The sequence below is a fragment of the Pan paniscus genome, chromosome 2 (assembly GCF_029289425.2).
Source record: "Pan paniscus chromosome 2, NHGRI_mPanPan1-v2.0_pri, whole genome shotgun sequence".
Taxonomy (NCBI): domain Eukaryota; kingdom Metazoa; phylum Chordata; class Mammalia; order Primates; family Hominidae; genus Pan; species Pan paniscus.
In genome coordinates, this window is record NC_085926.1 from 150,626,238 (window position 1) to 150,646,003 (window position 19,766).

Consider the following 19,766-nt stretch of genomic DNA (forward strand, 5'->3'; position numbering starts at 1 on the left):
AAATTTCATTTTAACTTAAAACCTTTGCAAAAACCACAATTCTTACATAGAACCTTAAGGGATCTACTCCATTAAACGTCCATTTCAAATAACCCTTAGCAAGTAATTTTTGGCAACACCGTATTTAGATATTACTTCGTGATTCTACATTGAGTTACTCAGAAAAAAATTGGTACTTTTTAAAGGGAAAATGGTTTAAAACTCTGTAACAGTTGTCATTCTCAAAATATTTCTATTTCTAGTTTTCTGATCTTGGCTACTTATGATTAAATTCTTAATTATGCTTCATATATTGTAGTTTTCTATAATTTCTATTCTTAAGCAGAGTTACTATGCATTCATTTTTTTCAACAAATATTTGTTGAATACCTACTATAGATCAGCATAACCCATTTACTCATGAATCTTATTTCCATGTAATTTACATAATACGTATTTTTAAGTAAGATATTCTTTACCATAAAATTAGTTCTCTTAAAGTATACAATTCTGCGGCTTTTTAAGTATATTCACAGATTGTACAACAATTACCACTATCTGATTGCAGAATAATATCACCCTGAATAGGAACTTTAAACCCAATAGTGATCACTCTTTAATTCCCAATTCCGCTAGTTCCTGGCAACCAATAATCTATTTTATATCTTTATGAATTTGCCCATTCTGGACATTTTACATAAATCTAATCATGCAATATGTAGTATTTTGTGTTTAGCTCCTTTCACTTGGCATACTGTTTTCAAAGTTAATCAATGTTGTAGCAAGGATCAGCACTTTATTCCTTTTTGTGGCTGAATAATATGGTTGTGTGAATATACTGCATTTTGTTTATCCATTCATTGGTTATGTGCATTGGGTTGTTTCTATTTTTTGGCTATTGTGCATAATGCTATAAACATTATGTAAAAGTTTTTATGTGAACATGTATTTCCAATTATTTTCAGTATGTACTTAGGTGTGGAAGTAATTGCTGGGCCATATGGTAATTCTATGCTTAAGCACTTGAGGAACTGCTTGACTGTTTATCAAAGCAGCTGCAATATTTTACATTCCCACTACCAATGTGTGAGTGTTCTAATTTTTCTCCATCCTCTCCAACACTTGATATTGTCTGTCTGTTTGATGATAGCAATCTTAGTGTGTGTGAAGTAGTATCTTATTATAGTTTTGACTTGCATTTGCCTCAGGGGAATCTCTGTCTATAGTGGGGTCTCGCTGTATCATGCAGAGTGATCTTGAACCCCTGACCTCAAGTGATCCTCATGCCTCAGCCTCCCAGAGTTATGGGATTACAGGTGTCAGCCACAGTGCCTGGCCTTGTTCTTTTAAAGGACCGTTTTGGTTATTCTGAGTCATTTGTCCTTCCATATACATTTTAAGAAGAGCTTGTAAATTTCTGCAAAAATGACAGCCAGATTTTAATCAGAATTATATTGAATCAGGAGGTCAATTTACAGATTATTGCCATTTAAATAATATTTAAGTTTTAAATATCATTTATGCCATTTGTGCCATTTAAGTTTTCCAATCCATAATAATTATGCCATTTAAATTTTCCAATTCATAATACTTATGCCATTTAAGTTTTCCAATCCAAGAACATGAGATGTCTTTTTATTTATTTAAACTTCCTTAATTTCTTTCAATGATGTTTTGAAATTTTCAGTGTACAAATCTGGCACTTTTGTTAAATATACTCCCAAGTATTTAAATATTTTTTATTGTATCATAAATGAACTGATTTTAATTTCATTTTTGGATTATTTATTGTGGTACAGAGAAGACCACTGATATTTGTATACTGATCTTATATTCTGCAACCTTGCTGACTTATTGATTAGCTCTAATGACTCAGTGTTCTTGTTCATTGTTTAGAATTTTCTTTATAGAAGATTATATTATCTGCAATTGGAGATAATTTTACTTTCTCCTTTCCAATCTAGATATTTTTTATTTCCTTTTCTTGCCTAATTGCCCTGGCTAGAAACTTTAGTACAATTTGAATAAAGTTGGAGAGAGTGGATAACCTTGCCTTGCGTCTGATCTTAGGGGGAATACTTGCAGTCTTTCACCATTAATTGTGATGTTTTTCTTTTATCAGGTTGAGGTGCCTTTAACAGGTTGAGGAAGTTCCCCTCTTTTCCTAGTTTGAGTGTTACCATGAAGTGATATGGATGCATCGCAAGTTGTTCATATGAGTTTCATATTGTATTGCAACAATGGGTAAGATTTCAAACTATATCTAATATCATCTCTTTCTATGACAAGTACAGAAAAATAATCAAGTGTGGGAAAGAACCCAACATTAATGGTAAAATCTGTTTTTTTTTTTTTTGAGATCCTAATAAGTGTATCAAGAGTAAAACTTATCTTTCCTCCCTAAGGTCACAAATTCAGGTTATCCAAGATGATTACAGTATGTGATAGTGATTAGTTCTGGAGTCAGCTTACCTGAGTTAAAATTCTGACTCCACCATTTTTTCTCTCCACGACCTACAGCAATTTACCTAATACCATTTTTAAAATGTGTATAATAATAACTGTCACTTCAATGGTATGTTATGAAAATGAAATGAAGTTTAAGTATGTAATATGTATGGGTAATGCCTGACACATAGTGTATGCTCAATAGCAGGGTGATAGCAAAAAGGAAATGGGAAAGAAATACCTGAACCTTTCCTCTCACTCTCCCATCTCCTGCATGTGCTTCCCATTGGTCAAAGCCAGTAACAAACCAATCAAGAATCTTGGGGGACATCTTAAAATTCTGCCTCCCAAAGGTCCACAACATTGCATTCAAGTTTACCATAGTTTAGCTTTTGGTCATTGCTTTATTGTTAATGCAGTTCTTTCTCTTAATTGTGAATTCCTTGAGATAGGAATAATATATTTTCATAATTGAATCTAGTAGAAATTTAATAAATATTTTTGAATTGAATAAATGCCCTAAGAATGATACATACTTAATTAAGTATGGAGGAATTCAGAGGAAGGAGAGAAGGAGACAAAGGAGACCTTTGTCTGTACATTTAACACATAGATGTGTATATGTGCTATGGATGTGTAAATATTTAGTTATATAGTCTGAATTTTATACAATGTGGTACATATTTTCTGTTGCAATGTTCTATGTCCTGATTCTTTCACTAGAAAATGTATCTTTAAGATTTTTTCATCATATAAACAGTGCTACAATAAATATTTTGTACATGAATTTTCATGCACATTGGGAAAGTGTTTTTTTCTACAAAATACCCTACAAATGGGAACGCTAAATTGAGAGTGATGCACATTGTAAATACTGACAGAATAGGAAAAAATTTAAAATAACTTACATGCCTAAAATTTTATCTTGATATATATTCTAAAAAGTCTATCAATTTGTAATGAAAATATCTAGGTAAATGAACATCCAAGTAGTCAAATAACTATATATTGAGACTCCAGTTAAATAAAAGTACAAAGAGATTCATTATTGGTAAATTGGTTTTAAATGCTATCTATTTATCAACTTGTTTCCTTAAAGGGCTTAATGCCTGTGTGAATTTCTAAAATGCCATATAATGCAGGTTTAATGGAAAAGATAATAGAGGATACAAATAAAATAAACATTATTAACAGATTAAAATTGATCATAAGATAATATTTACTTTGAATAAACATGGGTATATACATGCCAAGAACCATGTTAAGTGCTTGGAACACAGAGTTAGATTGCCATTTAGAAACTTAATATTTAAAGGAGTATACAAAGATATCTTAGCTAAACTATGAATCTCTAGATTGGATTTTCCAGGACAGAGCCTGAGATAGGGATTCAAGAGTTGTTCTGAGGCATGCTGTTTAGGAATAGCCTCTAGGGAAGGGTGTGAGGCAAGACAGAGAAGGGGAAAGAGCAGTACAAGGATGTGGTCTCAAGTAAAACCCAGCCATGTCCTTATGTGCAAGGTGAATTGTTCTGAAACCTAAACCACATGAGCATTTTTGGCCTCTGAGGCAAGGGGGTTGGCCTTTTGCATCCTTGTATGAGTCAGTCACTGGCTGTGTTACCCAAGGGAAGGAGGTGGCTCTCATCAGCTAAGAGCAATTTTCCAATGAAGGGCCAATTGTGGAGCCCTTACAAACCGACAGTTGCAACAGTTTTGTAATTTCTAGAAAGAAATTAGCAAAAACTATACATAATTGGATATATTTAAACATGTGAGTCTTGCCACAACTTATGCAAATTTCTGGACCTTTATTAGTGCTTTCTTGACTCTCCTTAATATACTCTCAAAACATTTGTTATTTTTCTTCTTCCAACATTATTTTATATTATTTGTCAGACTGCTAATTAATTGGCTAGTTCACTAATCTATTTTTACTGGGATCTTGTTGTGATGGGCAAGAAATATCTATTAACCTCCTTGTCTTTCTTAATCTGTATAGCTTCAGCCAGACCTAGAAGTTTATCTGCTGAAGCTGTATATACCCTATCAGTAGCCCATCCTGCAGTTGGCTAACTCTGATTCCAAATTCCTTTCCGGTGGTGTCCATCTGCCGTGCAAAATGTTGTGAAAAGGCTTCCTATTGACTGTGATTCTCCAATGTGCAGAGCAGAGGGAATGACTTTCCTCTTGATAGACTTGGGTGTGTGAAGAACTATCCCTCTTATAACCGCAATGAAATTTGAGTACTGGAGTGAAATTTGGTAATTTCATCAGTTCATGGTGTTTTTTTTTTTTTTAATGTAGTAATTTTCTGTTTTTAAAAGACTACTACTTCACAAAAGCCTAACAAGGAGATATAACACTAAGAGAAAACTTTGCTTATGGTTATCAATAAACTTTAGTTAATTAACAGTATAATAATTTTTGTATATAAATTGTATTAAAAGATATATACATTTTCCTCATTCCGCTCTTAGGCTACCTATTATATATGTGATGCTGAATAGTTGCTTGTTTCTGCATGCTCATTCTATTTTTTAATATCACGAATCTTTTAAAGAGAAATAATAATACCAAATCCTGTGAGCAATGCCAGTTTTACAAATACTTCTCAATTAGCTTACATGTATTAATTTAAAGACCAATTTTGTTAGTTCTGAAAAATCATTTGAAATTTAAACAAGGCAGTTGAATCACACTTTGTGATGTTGCTTTTTTTTTTTCCTGGGAGGTGGTAAACAAATGGAGCTATTTTAGGATCACAACCATTTAAAATGTAAGATTGAAACATAAGCCAAGATTCAGCTATGACTTTGTTTTTCTGCAAGTAAAATTATTTGTTTTCTTCCCCAATGTTTATTCTTTCTTTCTTACAATGTAATTGGATAGTGTTTTTCTCAAAGAACAGTGAACAAATATGTAATTTTGATACAGTAATGCATTGTTTTGTTGAGGCTAGGGTCCAACACAGTGGAGAAATATATTAGTTTCCTATTGAGAACACTGGTGCTCAAAATAACTGACAAAAGTCTGTTTCTCCTGAAAAGTGCATTTTGAAAAATTAGTTGTTCAGCGTGGTAGTTATTGCAAGAAAAAGCATCTGTTAACTGGAACAAGTTATTTTTCTTGTGGAACAATGCAAAATTCAAATTTTGCATTCAAAGGAATTGGCAAAAAGCCTGAAATGTGTGGGTTTCACTTTTGCTTGACATCTCTTTGCAGTCCACAGTCACCACAAGACAAAACATAATTACACAACAAATGACTTAAAGGAGTAATACAAATTTATCTATAATATTCAAGTTTGTGCCAGTGACAGTTCATTTATATGTTGAGATGATTAGTAAAACGCGTGATAGGATTTTTTCCACTCTTAGTTAGAACACAAAATTCAGGTCTCAGCCATAACCTCCTGACATTTACAGATGCCAGATCTTTGTCCTACAGCAACTCAAATGAAATAATAGCATGATAGATATACGTACAAGCGTATTTATTCCCTTTTCTTTCAGACATTCTAATTTTTGCCAAATTTGATCCAGTGTGTTTATAACAATTGATTATTAGAATTCAGTTGTTGTTGCATATCTACTTCAGTAGAAAAATAGATCAAGGAAACTTTCACTAGCTTCAGGTTGTGCATTTGGAAAAAAATGTGTAAATCTTTTACTTTCATGCCCAAATCAAATATATCTGAAGTGTAAGGAGCTACAATGTGAAGCTCACTAAAAGGAATGTTAATTTTAAAGCCTCAGTTATAAAATCTGTTCCCATAATTCTCAGAAGGCATTCCTCAGAAGGTTAGCAAAGTGGCACGACAGTTTCCTTTCACTGAGAAGTTACATGTTAAAATGAAAAGTATCTGCTTGGTGGATTTATCTGTGCATCTATGTTTCTAATTTTTGTAAAATAAATAGTATCTTAAGAAAATCATTTGTTGTTTTGTGTATCACTATGCATACTTATTAAATTGTTTATTGTTTGTTGCCATAACATGAAAATTTTCTTTGTGGTACAAATTATTCACGGAGAATAGAATCTTAATGATTTCACATTTGCCTTTTTATTAAGTAATGAGACGTGCACATTAGTGTGCTTCCCTTTTAACTCTATTTACTAGGAAGCTCTGCCTACTTTTGTATTTAACTGTAAGTTTCCTTTATCCTAGATTGTCATTGTTACGACTTGAATGCCTCCTCTAAAATACATGTTGAAATTTAATTACTATTGTGACAATATTAAGAGATAGGACCTTTAACAGGTGATTAGGTCATGAGGGCAAAGCCCTCAAGAGTGGATTAATGCCATTATTGCAGCTGTGGATTAGTTATCAAGGGAGTTTGGCCCCCTTTCTTTCTCTGTCTTGCACACTTGCTTCAGCCTTCTGCCATGGGATGATGCGGCAAGAAAGGCCCTTACCAGATGCAGCCCCTCAATCTTGGACTTCCCTGCCTCTAGAACCATGAGCCAAATAAATTTCTTTTCTTTATAAATTATCCAATCTGTGATATTTTGTTATAGTAGCAGAAAATGGACTAAGACAGTCATATACTTATTTTACACTTCTTGCCTCTTTCATTGATTGTATCATTTTATTTTGTTCTATTGGTTATATTTTAGTCTATACTTTATTGTAAGCTATAATAAACTAAAAATTAAAATCAGAGCTCACTAAGTAATGCTGTTATCCAGACTTTAATGGGTACCAATACATCTCTGAATGAGTCAATACATGGATGAATAAACTTTCTGGAAATAAAAATATTTAAAAAAATGAATTGAAAGTAAATTTCAGAAACTTTAAAAGTAAAAGTTGACATCATGGAAGTAAATGACAATACAAAGGAAATAATGTCAACACAGAGAAGAAAGTTATGATAGAACATTAGAAAGACTTGCATTTAAAGGACAGAACTATGCGAGGAGACAGGGAAGAACTGCTAAGGAAAATTCATAAAGAAGAGAGATTTTTAAAAATCTCTATCAGCATGTCCAGATGCTGCAGAAGACAGAAGAGACTGATTACTCCTCAAACAACAGATTTGTGTATAAGAAGGTCCAGATGACCTTCACGACAGCATTTTCAGTAAAATAGAGGCAAATTACAAGCAGATAAAGGGTATATAATAAGGAATAGATGAATTGTGACTATTGTTAGAAATTCAGCTGGGACATGAAGAAGAAAGATCCGCAAAGTAAGGGGACTGGGGAAGGGACCATATTTATAGGAATTGGGGAAAAGAAACCTACAACATACCATGGTGTGGAGTATGGGGTATGCAAAAAGTCCTGGTTGGAATATGATGATATGTGGAAATTAATCCAGAAACCAATTTGATCTTGAGATGATAGGGTAGATCTCTGAAAAGAACAGTCCTTCTTTCAGAGAAGGATTTAATAGAAGTGTAAGGAGAGTAATGACACAGAGAGTTTTTAAAATAGAGAAAAGGTGAATTCAAATTTCTTACTTCAGACTCAAAGTTTTTATTTAAAAATAAAAAAATAATAATCTCAGAATGCAAGGGAGATGGGCTCAGTGAAGAAGGGAAAATAATAGTTCAGTTATTTGTTGTAACTACAAAAGAAAGTCAATGAAGTATTTTTCAAGCAGCAGTGAGAACCCAGCTAAATATGCAGGATCTCCAATCAGATTTTGTTTAATGTTTCCAGGATCCCTGGATCAGTTGGAACTTTGGAGAGGTAAAGAAGACAGTAGGGGATTGAGAGTAAAAGCTAGAAATTCAGCCATTATATGATACCTTTTTAAGAGATTTTTGTTCCTAAAAGACAATTATTAAATCCTAATATTGAGACATTGCCTGTTTTTGCAAGCAACACCATGTGCTAGAGGAAATAGGATGAGGCCCATACACCAGACTGGGTGGTTACTACTGGGGTAAATATGTGCAGATGCTTGGATTTTCTGAATTTTTAACTTACCTGTGAAATAGCAAAAATGACCTATGTATTTGTAAAACTAAATGTAATAATGTTTTTAACACGTTTAACCTATAATGGTCAATAAAAATTGATCATTACCTAGATTAACTTATTGTTGTTTAGTATTCACTCCCTGAGCCAGCAAATCATAGACACATGTTAACATCTATTAAATTTACTCTTGTCTAATTCTTTTGAATTTTAGGTTCTAGCAATTTGGTAGATTAAATAAATGTGACATTTCATCATTCTCTCCTCTTGTTAAAATTTCAGCATTCATTAATTTCACCTTTCTGCATTTAGTCTTGAGATTTCTTCCACAGGTCATTGTCTAGATTTTGTCATTCCTTTTGCTTCCCCAAAGTAATGTCATATGGCCACAAGGAAAGAAATACCCTTTGCTAATATGTGGCAGTTTTTCTTTTGTCCCTTGCCTTCATTTAGGTCAATATTAGTGATCTCTATTTATGGCTTTTTCCTGGCAAAAGAAATAACAGTTGTCAACTTAGCCTTGAACTGACCACAATATTTTCTCTATTAACCTAGCCCAAAACATGTTGTTGTCAGCTTCTATATACACTTCATTTTTAATTTTCCATGGAATTTTAGTCTTCTCCCTGCCAACATCTTTGGGATTTTTTGCAAGCTATTAAAAAATAAAAACAAAAAAGAAAAAACAAACAAACAACAACAGCATAAACAAAGCAAATCTCTCACCTACCTTGGGAGACATCAAAATTTCTGACTGCTTTCATAATCTTTTTTTCTTGGTACTTGTGGGATTTTTATTATATATAAAAGATAAATCTTTAAGATATATGTTTGAACATTAAAAGTAGTCATAATGCAGATTTATTTCCCAAGAATTTTGAATTTATGGTCTTGTTTTAAAAACCACTTTATTTTCACCTCTTCACAGATAATTTTAACTGAATCTGTGACAAAATAAGTTTCTTTTCTATATTTGTATTATCTTAGATTAATGTTCTGTTAGTGAAACCCTTTACCTATGACCGACCGTTACTGAAACCATGTAAGTAATACTCCCTAAAGCTGTCTCCAGCTTTATAGGTATTAAGTTGCTGCTTTAAATTTACTTTTTAGGTGTAGGCTCACCTCAAATTTGTTTTCCTCTAATAATATCTCTCTAAGCAATAATTTCATGGATCTTTCTGAAGGGTATACTTGCTCCCAAATATATGCTTTTCATCAGGAGAAGGCTTTAAATAGATTGATAATTATCACATTTGGAGCCATCTTAAATGAAGATGAGGAATTTCCCCTTGCTGTTGGGATCCTTTCTCCTTTTATCCTTTACTTCTTCTTCAACCCCATATCTAAACTATCAATAAATTCTGTGGTATCTTCCTTCACCCCGTGTATTAGTCTGTTTTCACACTGCTGTAAACAACTTCCCTAAGACTTGGTAATTTATAAAGGAATGAGTTTTAATTGACTCACAGTTCCACATGGCTGGGGAGGCCTCAGGAAACTTACAGTCATGGTGGAAGGAGAAGCAGGAACCTTCTCAACAAGGCAGCAAGAAAGAAAGAAGCTCAAGCAAGGGAAATGCCAGATGCTTATGAAACCATCAGATCTCATGAGTATTTACTCACTATTATAAGAACAGCATGAGGGAAACCGCCCTCATGATCCAATCACCCCCCATAAGGTCCCTCCCTAGACACGTGGGGATTGTGGGGATTATGATTTGAGGTGAGGTTTGGGTCAGCACACAAAGCCAAACCATATCACCACATATCCAGCTTATGGCTACTTCTCACCATCCTAGTTCATGCTCTTGTCTTTTTCTTCCATATGCTATTAAAATAGTTCCTTGCTGAACTCTGTGCCTCTTCCCCTGCTTCTCTTCTACATCATAGGCTTAATACAGTAGCAAAGTGGTCCTCTAAAAACATTTTTCAGATGACCTCACTCTTCTGCCCAACTCCCCCCAACCCAATAGTTTCCCATCTCTTTTGGAGTAAAATACAAAGTCCTACAATAAACAGTTGGCCTTACATGACTTAGGCCCTCTGCTATCTCTCCAACATCTTTTCTTACCACTCTTGTTCTTGTTCTGATGACCACACATATTGACCTTCTTCCTCCTAGTTGAATGCACTAATGCCTTTAATTCTCGAGCTTTCTGCTCCCTTTACCTGAAATCATTCCCCTGGATGAGCTCATGCCTCACTCCCTTGCTTCTTATAGATGTCTGTTTAAATTTTACCTTACCAGTGATGTCTTCCCAGATCACTCCAAGTAGAATAAAAGAGCAAATCAGTCAACATCTCACCCAGTATAATCTTTCCCTATTTCCCTTCTTTATCTTTCTCCATAGCACTCATTGCTATTTGACATAATACATTGCTATCTCTCTCTTCTCTCTAGGAAGAAATCGCCACAGGACAGGACTTTGTTCGTTGCTCTTTCTCAGTACCATAAACAAATGCCTGGAGTAGACTTCAGTGCTCAAATATTATATGTTAAATGGAAGAATAAGCATATGTATAGATCCTACTACCTGTTGTAACACAACATATTCCTTCTTGAACTCTAACGCTAAAGGACTCTAGTCAATTGATTTTTCAGCATATTTCCCCAAAATTTTTGCAGAAATCAGTCCCCTGTTTTTGCCACCTTCTTTGCTGACTACCTGCCTCTAAGATATTTTTTCAATTTACAAATCTACCCTGAAAAGCAGTTAAACAAAATAATAAAATGCCCAGGATAACACTTTAATACTTCTTATCAGTTAAGTTAGAAAGTATGCTAGGACAGATAGAATGAACCTATTGTAAATACTGAGCACTTGTAGTGCATTATTTATGCTAAAATATGGTTTTGTATTATGCATTAATTTCAATATCTGAGCTAGTCATATAACTATTACCTTATCTGTATTTCTGTCTTTCAGAGATACAAGATTAAAGTTCTTAAGCCCCAGAAAAGGCCAAGGTATGTGGTGCCTTAATGATACTGTGCACCATGCAGATAAATATTATGTACCTCCTCACACTGATTTTTTAAAAATATTTGTTCAATAGAGTTTAAAGATGAGGGGTCAGGTGCGGCAGCTAATTGTAGCACTTTGGGAGGCCGAGGCAGGAGGATCACGAGGTCAGGAGATCGAACCATCCTGGCTAACGTGGTGAAACCCCATCTCTACTAAAAAAATACAGAAAAATTAGCCGGGAGTGGTGGCGGGTGCCTGTAGTCCCAGCTACTCGGGAGGCTGAGGCAGGAGAATGGCGTGAACCCAGGAGGCAGAGCTTGCAGTGAGCTGAGATCACACAACTGCCCTCCAGCCTAGGCAACAGAGCGAGACTCCATCTTGAAAAAAAAAAATTCGCTGGACGTGATGGTGCACACCTGTAATCCCAGCTACTCTGAGGTTGAGGCAGGAGAATCGCTTGAATCCGAGAGGCAGAGGTTGCAGTGATTTGAGATCACACCACTGCACTCTAGCCAGGATGAAAGAGTGAGACTCTGTCTCAAAAAAAAAAAAAAAAAAAGAGTTTAAAGGTGAGGATGGGGATTTTGTAGGAAAGGAAACTAAGAAAAGACACTTGGTGGGAGATGAGGTACTTTATCCATTGTCATGTGTCAATCCCACTCTGTCTCTAAACTTAGACTTCACCCCTCTCCACTGGGCAAAATAAAAACCTTGTTTTCATTTTTTGCCAGGCTTCTCAGCAACATCTTTTGGGATCTTACCTGTCCCATTCCAAGTAGCTTGAAAAAATAGTCCTTTCAGCCTCATACTCTCACCGAGAGGAGTTCTATAAATAATCTTTTTTCTCCAGCTGTGTGCCTTTATAGATTAGTGCCCTGGGCAAGGGCCCAGCTGACTGACCCTTAATCCTGGCCTAGTCAAGATCTTACAGTTCTACCTGTCATTTGGGAAAGGTGACGATTGTTCTTGCTAAAATTAGCAATATTTTAGTAAAATTAGCTAATATTTCTTAGCTATAATCAATTGAATCCAATCTTTTAAATTTGCTACCTAAGTAAGCCCTTCAGAATATCAGCATTTTTTATTGTTATCATGGCTAGAAATCAATCTTCAAAAACAAACAAACAAACAAACAAACAAAACTGTGTTTTTGCCAAAATCTAAGTTAACATTTAAAGTCAAAGAAAATTACTTCTCTAAGGATTGGTTAAATGAATGAATCAACCAAATTGTACTGTGGTTAAGTTTGTTTGCTTTATTTTGCATTTAATTTACATTCCTGGGCAGGTTGTAAATGGCCTCTTAGGGTAGCTGTTAAGGAGCTTTATTCACTAATATGGACTGCCAGGGGATCTGTGGGACTCTCTTCTACATAGGTCAATGCTAATGGGCACACAAAGGCAATTGTGTTGGTGGCTTGTTAAATACCACAAGAGCAGGCAAGCATAGTAGAACAGCCAAGGTCAAAGCCCATGTAAAACCTCAGTAAGCTTAGTAGATTTTTTGTTTGTTTGTTTGTTTGTTCTTGTTCATTTGTTTGTTTTAATTCCAAAACCACCGTTTCCAACAAGTGAAGCAAAGTTGGGTCTGGGGGAGGTTGGGATATCTATCGGTTTCAAAGCAATAGGTTTATGACTATTTATGTCTTTCTGGTAATGAGCAGAGACTAGATTAGATAAAATTGTCAATTATATTTTGTTACCTCTTAAAGGAAAGTGAAGAGGGTGGAAAAAGAAGATTACTTTAATACCTGTTAGTACTATGTAATTGTGTCCAGTATTCATTAGGGCCAGGTGGAATCTCAAGACTCTTCAAATGACCCCAAATCACCCCGAGGGTTCTTGGTACAAAATCTGGATGCTATTTCTCTAGCCACACTTAAGAACTCCCCATTCTAAAATGAGATTGGTTTTGCTAGTATAATCCAGAAATCAGTTGCCAGCATACTGAAGTCCTGCAACCTACCAGGACTACCATGCACTTCAAGATTTTAATAAATCTGCTCTCAACCTCTTCTTATTGTTTGGAGAGAAAACAAGCATTCTACCAAATAATTAGGAGTACTTAAAGATTTTAAGCTTTACTTTCACTAAATTTTATGCTTCTACTGTACATTTAATCACCATTTCCTTTTCCATGCTTAATTAACCCCACTGAAAAAAAGTCTCAATTTCTAATACCTCAGAATATTATAAAAATAAGGCAGTGATATTATACCATTTCACTTCATTTTTAATTCAGCTTCAGTGGAACAATTTTTCTCATGAGTTATATTTTCATGCTTCTTGCAGGTCTTGCAATTTTTTTAGTTCAGTTGCCAGTGTGAATTTAACCCTTTTATGCCTAGATATTTTCATATTCCTGTGAATATTCTTGACTTTTGTTCTGCATGTGGTTATTTGGCAAGAGTTTGATCCTTTTGGGCTTTAGTTTTAATCATTGTTAGACCAGAGAAGAACTAAGGCTAATAATATTTCTCCAACAATGAGGCAAGATTTTTGTTCTTAAGGTCTCAATTTGTCACCCAGGCTGGAGTACAGTGGTATGATCACTGCAGCTTTGAAATCTTGGGCCCAAGAAAGCCTCCCACCTCAGCTTTCCCCATAGCTAGTACTTCTTGCCAATGCCCTCTAAATTATGAGGTTTTCTAGTCTGGCTGTTGCATAGAGGCACTGTTTTGATCCTGGGTTCTGTTTTGACCCTGTGTGGTCTCTGAGTGTTGTTCCCTTGAATTCTTCCACGTGGTTCTTTTCCTGAACTACCATTCATATATTGACCAGTAGTATAATGAACCCTTGAAGGGTTCTCACATCTTGGGTACTCTGCCTTATAATTTCTAGCCGCTTTGGCCTTCCTGGACTTGCCATTGCATCTCATCAATTTAGGGAGACTGCAGGGTTCTGCCTGGGTTTCTTTTCTCTTCTTGCCAAGTCCCTAGAGAGTAAGCTGAGCAATATAAGGGCTCAATTTATTTGATTTGTGACTGTCAAGGATCAGTGCCCTTTGTTGTCTGATAACCAGTGTCTTATGTATCATTGTTTCAGATTTTTTTTTTACAGCAGCAAGAGAGAAATAAAAGAACAATAGATCTACAAAACAATCAGAAAATAACTAGCAAATTGGCAATAGTAAGTATGTCAATATCAATAATTACCTTGAATGTTAATGAATTAAATTCTGCAATCAAAAGACATAAAGTGGCTGAGTGAATTAAAAAACAAGACTCAATTATATTTTGTCCACAAGAGACCCACTTCACCTTTAAGGACATACATAGAATGAAAGTGAAGAGATGGAAAAAGATATTCCACACAAATGGAAACCAAAAGAGAGCAGGAGTAGATATAGATACATAAGATAAAATAGACTTTAACTAAAAAAATGATAAAATCGGACAAAGAAAGTCATTACATAATGAAAGAGGACTAATTCATTAGAGGATTTAACAACTATAAATATATACGCTTCTGGTATATAGAAGCATATAGCTATATAGAAGCAAGGTATATAGAAGTACCTAAACACATAAAGCAAATATTAATAGATCTGAAGAGATAAATTGTAATACAATAATAGTAGGAGACTTTAATACCTCACTGTCAGCAATAGATAGATCATCTAGAGAGAAAATCAATATGAAAATATTGGACTTAAACTACACTTTTGGTCAAATGGACCTAACTGACACATACAGAACATTCCATCCAACAGCAGCAGAATGCACATTTTTCTGAAGTGCACATAAAACATTCTTCAAGATAGCTACTATGTTAGGTCACAAAACAAGTTGTAAAAATGTAAAAAAAGTGAAATCATATCAAATATATTTTCTGACCACAATGCTATAAAACTAGAAACCAGTAACAGGGGAATTTTGAAAGATTCACAAATATATGAAAATTAAATAACATGCTTCTGAACGACCAATGGGTCAAAGAAGAAATTAGAAGAGAAATTTTAAAATATTTTGAAACACAAAAATTGACACACAACATACCAAATCTTCTAGGACAGAACAAAATCGGTTCCAAGAGAAAACTTTATAGCAGTAAGTAATTACATCCAAAAGAGGAAAGATTTCTAATAAACGACCTAACATTATATCTTAAGGAACTAGAAAAAGAACAAACTAAGCCCAAAAAGTTTGTAAGAGGAAGGAAATAGCAAGGATCAGAGTAGAAATAAATGAAATAGAGACTAGATAAACAATAGAAAAGTTCCACAAAACTGAGTTGTTTTTTCTAAAAAGATAAACAAAATTGATCAACTTTCACCTTTTTATTTTTACAGAAGCAAGAGAGAAATAAAAGAATAATAGATCTACAAAACAAAGAAAAGACTCACATAAATAAAGAAGACATTGCAACTGATACCGCAGAAGGAATCATGAACCTATTAGGAACAATTACATGCCAACAAATTAGATAACCTAGAAAAAATGGATAAATTTCTAGACAAATTCAATTGACCAAGACTAAACTATGAAGAAGTAGAAAATCTGCACAGACTAATAATGAGTAAGAATATTGAATAAATATGATATAATGTCTCCCATTAAAGAAAAGCCCAGAAAATGATGGCTTCACTGTTAAATTCTACCAAATATTTAAAGAATTAGCACCAAATATTCTCAATTTTTCCCAAAAATTGAAGAAGAGAGAATACTTTCAAATTTATTTTTCACAGCCAATATTACCCTATTATCAAAGCCAGACAAGAACACCACAGGAAAAGAAATTACAGACAATATCCTTGAGGAACATAGATGCAAAAATTCTCAATAAAATACTAGTAAACAAAATTCAAGAGCACATTAAAAAGACAATTCATGATAATCAAATGGGACTTATCCCTGGGATGCAAGGATTGTTTGGCTTATGCAAATCTATAAATGTGATACCACATTAACAAATAAAGGGCAAAAAAAAAATCATCTCAATAAATGCAGAAAAAATAGCACAATTCAACATCCTTTTATGATTAAAAGCTCTCAAAAAATTAGCTATAGAAGAAATGTACTTCAATGCAATAAAAGCCATATATGAAAAGCCCACAGCTAACATGATACTCAATGGTGAAAAGTTGAAAACGTTTCTTCCAAGATCAGGAACAAGACAAGGATGCCCACTCTTGCCATTTCTATTCAACATAGTACTGGGAGTGGTAGCCAGAGCAATTAGACAAGAGAAATAAATGAAACGTATCCAAATTAGAAAGGAGGAAGTTAAATTGTCCCTGTTTGCAAGTGAAATAACCTGATATATGGAAAATCCTAAGGACTCCACCAAAAAGCTGTTCAAACTAATAAAAGAATTCAGTAAAGTGTCAGGCTGCAAAATTAACATGAAAAATCTGTAGCACTTCTATACACTAGCAATAAACTATCTAAAAAGTAAAATCATGAAAACAATCCCATTTATAGTAGTTACACATGCATGCACATGAAAGCACACACACACACAAACAAGGAACAGGAAAAGGATGCCCATTCTTGCCATTTCTATTCAACATAGTACTGGAAGTAGTAGCCAGAGCAATTAGACAAGAGAAATGAATGAAACGTATCCAAATTAGAAAGGAAAAAGTTAAATTGTCCCTGTTTGCAGGTGAAATAACCTGAAATATAGAAAATACTAAAGACTCCACCAAAAAGCTGTTTGAACCAATAATAGAATTCAGTAAAGTGGCAGGATGCAAAATTAACATACAAAATCAGTAGCACTTCTATACACTAGCAATAAACTATCTAAAAAGTAAATCATGAAAACAATCCCATTTATAGTAGCTACACATGCATGCACATGCAAGCGCACACACACACAAACACCTGGGTATAAATTTAGCCAAAGAGGTGAAAAACATATAAACTGAAAACTATAAGACATTGAAAGAAATTGAAGAAGATAAATAAATGCAAAGATATACCATGTTCATGGATTAGAAAAATTATTATTGTTAAAATGTGTATACTACTGAAAGCAATCTACAGATTCAATGCAATCTCTATCAGAATTACAATGACATTTTTCATATAGATAGAAAAAACAATTATAAAATTTTTATGGAACCACAAAAGGCCTTGAACAATCAAAAAATCTTGAGCAAAAAGAATAAAGATTGAGGCAACACACTATCTCACTTCAAAATATCCTACAAAGCTGTAGTAATCAAAAGATCATAGTATTAGCATTAAAAACAGACACATAGACCAGTGCAACAGAATAGAGAGCCCAGAAACAAACCCACACATTTACAGTCAATTGACTTTTCAACAAAGGAGCCAAGAACATACAATAGGGAAAGGACAATCTCTTAAATAAATGATGTTGAGACAATTGGATATCCACATGCAGAAGAATGAAATTAGACCATCACCTCACACCATATACAAAAATCATGTAAAAATGGTTTAAAGACTTAAAGATAAGACCTGAAACTGTACAACTACTAGATAAAAGCATATGGACAAAACTCTACAACATTGGTCTGAGCAATAATTTTTTGGATATGACCTCAAAACTGTAGGCAAAAATAGACAAATGGGATTACAGGAAGTTAAAAAGTTTCTGCATGGCAAAGGAAACAAGCAACAGAGAAAAAGATAACCTATGAAATGGAAGAAAATATATGCAAACCATACATCTGATAAGGAGTTAATATCCAAAATATATAAAAAACTGAAATAATATAAGGAAGACAAATGGCCTGATTTAAGAATAGGAAAAGGACCTGAAGACATTTTTCAAAAGAGGACATACAAATGGCTATCATGAATATGAATAAATGCTCAACATCACTCATCATCAAGAAAATGCAAACTAAAACTACAATGAGATATCACCTCTCACTTGTTAGAATGGCTATTATCAAATAGACAAAATATAACTAGTACTGGTGAGAATGTGGAGAATAGATGACTCTCTCACAGTGTTGGTGAGACTATGTACACCAGACTATGTAACTGAAATTACTTCAGCCACATTGGAAAGCAATATGAAGGTTCCTTTAAAAATTAGAAATAGAATAACCATATGATCCAGCAATCCCTCCACTGGGTATGTATGAAATTAAATCATGAATCAAAAAGGAAACCAAATCAGTATGTATAGCTACACTGTCATGTTCTTTGCAGCATTATTCACAATAGCCAAGGTAAAGAATCAAACTAAAAATGTCCATCAAGAGATGAATGAATAAAGAAAATATAGTATATATACAGAATAAAATACTGTTCAACCCTAAAAATCAAGGAAATCCTGTTTTGACAAGATGTATGAATCTAGAAGACATTATGTTAAGTGAAATAAGCCAGATACAGAACGACAAATATCACATGATCTCATTTACAGGTGGAATCTTAAAAAGTTAAACTTATAGAAGCAGAAAGTAGAATGGTGGTTACCAGGGACCGAGTTTTGGGGTGGTTGGAAAGATGCTGGTCAAAGAATATAAAATTTCAGATAGACAGGAGGAATAAGTTCAAGAGCTCTTTTATGCAATGTGGTGACTATAGTTAATAACAATGTACTGTATTCTTGGAAAATTAGTAAAAGAACAGATTTTAAGTGTTCTTACCATAAAAAATGATATATAAGTTAATGTTTAGGTTGCTCTGTCTATGGAGTAGCCATTCTTTTGTTTCTTCACTTCTCTAATAAACTTGCTTTCACTTAAAAAAAAGTTAATGCTTATGTTAATTAGATCAATGTAACCATTCTGCAATGTATGCATATTTCAAAGCATCATGTTGTAAATGACAAATATATATACTTTGTATTTGTCAATTTAAAAAAATAATTAATTAATTTAAAAAAAGAGAAACTGGCAGGACATCCAGAATCCTTCCTTTGTTTGTGTACTAGACCAAATTCCCAGCAGAATTGTAGAGATTTAATAAAGGATATCTGAATAAAGTTGGAGATGGAACTACTGTACTAAACATAGGGATGTTAAGAAAACTGGAAGTATTTGGGAGTACTGGGGATAATTGGGATTTTTGTACTCTTAACTAACCTCACTGCTGCTTTCTCTCATCTGTGCCAAAGCACTAGCCAGCCTTTACATCATTTTTATGTGTAAAAATTATGTACTGCTGAAATAATAGTGGATATTTATTAAGTTTTTATTATTACATGACTTTTTATATTAAAGGTAATAACTACTTCATTATTTTAAAATATGCTTACCTATTTATCACTGATTCTTTTTTGAAAATGTTCTCACAGATATGTCAAACATTAGGCAACACTATTCCAAAGGCTCAATTACTTCAAATCATCTATCAATCCCCTGGTGTTCCATTTTTGTTTTGTTTGCTTGTTCTAATTGAAGATCTGGCTCTGACAGATCTTTACTTCTTGCTTCAATCTAGACTATTAGGTTTTTAGGGTTAAGTCACAGTAGTCATGCTGGAATGTCCCTTTTTTCCTCTCTTGTAT

At 33.9% G+C, this 19,766-nt stretch overlaps 1 long non-coding RNA gene across 2 annotated transcripts in view; it reads left to right on the plus strand.

Moving 5' to 3' along the window:
- LOC117979796 (uncharacterized) overlaps window positions 1-19,499 on the plus strand; it is a 103,179-nt gene extending 83,680 nt beyond the window's left edge. Inside the window, exons 4-6 of one of the 2 annotated variants that reach the window (XR_010111677.1) lie at window positions 2,102-2,223; window positions 14,373-14,456; window positions 15,619-19,499. This is a non-coding gene — a long non-coding RNA (uncharacterized LOC117979796). Of the gene's footprint in view, window positions 1-2,101; window positions 2,224-4,428; window positions 6,463-14,372; window positions 14,457-15,618 lie in introns of those variants that run through there. The other variant, XR_010111676.1, reaches the window with a different exon arrangement.
- Window positions 19,500-19,766: the final 267 nt, after the last annotated feature.